The sequence below is a fragment of the Chenopodium album genome, chromosome 5, assembly GCF_948465745.1.
Source record: "Chenopodium album chromosome 5, dcCheAlbu1.1, whole genome shotgun sequence".
Classification (NCBI taxonomy): Eukaryota; Viridiplantae; Streptophyta; class Magnoliopsida; order Caryophyllales; family Amaranthaceae; genus Chenopodium; species Chenopodium album.
The window spans coordinates 24086747-24088967 of NC_137838.1; the positions used below are offsets into that span (position 1 = coordinate 24086747).

Consider the following 2221-nt stretch of genomic DNA (forward strand, 5'->3'; position numbering starts at 1 on the left):
GGGCGAATGTGACTCCATGACTCACTTCGTACCATCATCCCCGATCCTCCTTTCGTGGTTCCGAACCATATTGAGTTAGTAATCTCATGGATTATGAATGGGGTGTAACCTTCACGGGTTAATCATTGTTGCCTATCGTTGTCCCTTATCGTGGTTGCCTTTTATGATCCGTGAACGGTTTACAAGTTCCTTAAAAACTTGTTGGCGGCTCCCTACTTTATTTGTCCATATCGTTGTCCCTAATCGTAATGTCAATTCCCACTTCCTATGAGTGCCAAGCATATTCACCACATGCTTTTAACGTAGGCGCACTTCAAACGACGCCTACAATCTCACTGACTGAACTCAGCTGAACTGAACTGAACTGAGCTGAGCTGAACTAAACCGAATATTTTATAAGAGAAGGAAATTAGGAGCTGAAATAAACTGAACTGAATTGAATTTCAACGTATGAGAACATGCCCTAATTTATGATATACTTATAAATTAATAATCTACTTCGTATATAACTAACCTAGTTGAATTAATTAAATAGTCTGAACTTGGTTATTACGGGCCTTTTCTCTTTCGCTTAAGTTCAGGTTAGTTCATTATCCTCCTCTCATAAAATATTCATTTCAGTATTGCTCAATCAGTTAGAACAGGCCCGGCGTCTAACTTATATAGAAATTCTAAAGAGAGTATTGTTATGTTTTTTTATTTGTATTTGTACCTTTTTTCATAAGAGTACAAGAACTTTACAATAATATAGTCACGAAATTTAATGCATTTCCAAACTTCACTAGCTTTAATGTTTTTTAACATTCAGTTAATAAATTGGTAACAATGATGACTCCAAATGGTAGAAAGAACTACCTTCTACAATCCTACATTCTCATATCATCAAATATTGAAATCTATTCTTTTCATAAATCAAAATTGTCAGCTTTTACACAAAGTAGAGTCAAAGTAGAGTAAATTCTACTCTTAATCAAAAGTATACAACACAACACGTGAATACCACCACAAAATTACAGACAATCTTTGATTCTTTTCCCAAACATTCTAATCGGGTTTGGATCGGGTTGAACCCGACCCGAACAACAAATTTTTACCCACCAAAGAAATCCTGAACACCTTTCCCAGCAAAAACCTTATCAGAAAGCTCAGCCAAAACGGCATTAACAGTAAGCAAAACGACACTAGAACCAGCAATAACACCCAAAACGACACCGGTTGTTCCAATCACTTTCCCAAAATCTGGCCATTCAATCTGCCCAATTTCCCCCAAAAACCCGCTCAAAAACCCAGAATCTTCTTCTTCAACCTTTTCTCTTTCCTTCATTGCCTTCTTGATTTCCGTCCCTAATTCCGATAATTGTTCTTCAGAGCTCTGCTGTTGTTCTGTAATGGCAGAATTTTCCTGTTCTTTGTCAGTTTGAGCACCATTTTCGGCTGCTTTGAGGATGAACCTGGTTCGGGTCAGGGAGATAATGGGGTATTTAGGGTTGTTGATTGGTAAATGGAGGTTAGTGAGATGGGGTTTAGAGGGGTTGGAAGATGGGTGGAAGGAAGAGAAGGGGAGGTGAAGGGATTGGCGGAGTGTTGCCATTTTGTGTGACTCAAAGAGTTTGCGGGTGAACAAGATTGAATATTTTGAGGGTTTTTTTTTTTTTGGATAAGGATTTGAATCAATTGAATGGGGTTGGATTTGGGTTTGGTTAATTAATCATTGTGTTTGGTCATTTGGATAGATTGGAACAATTTATTAGTTTGATACTATGATGTAGAAATGGCTTGGGGCCTCCAGATCCAAATCCATTTTTATAGAATTTGGACTTGCAAATTGGACTTAGGTAATCCGTGGTGGACAATGGATCTAGACATTTCTCAAATTAGAATTTGTTCCATCTTTGACAAATCGCAAATCTAAAGCGATCCCAAGTAATCCCTCATTTTGAAAATAAACATTTAATGTAACAAAAAGGGTTTTCTTTTTTCACTTTTATCACCAAAAAAAAAAAAAAATTCAAAAAATGGTTTTTTACCACCAAAACTTCTAAAACAAAAGTTTTAATACCTTCATCATAGTCGTTGATTATATTTTGATGATTTTGTGTTTGGGTTTGGGTTGAGTGAAGCCATTCCACGAAAAGTGGGATTCGGATGGCTAGGATTTGAGTTAGAGGTTGTAGTTTTAAACTTAATGGACGACGGACGAGATTTCTTCTTCTTATTATTA

At 36.7% G+C, this 2221-nt stretch overlaps 1 pseudogene; it reads right to left on the minus strand.

Annotated features, from left to right (window-relative positions):
* Positions 1–879: 879 nt before the first annotated feature.
* Positions 880–1734, minus strand: LOC145630605 (preprotein translocase subunit SECE1 pseudogene; annotated as a pseudogene).
* Between the last annotated feature and the right edge of the window lie 487 nt (positions 1735–2221).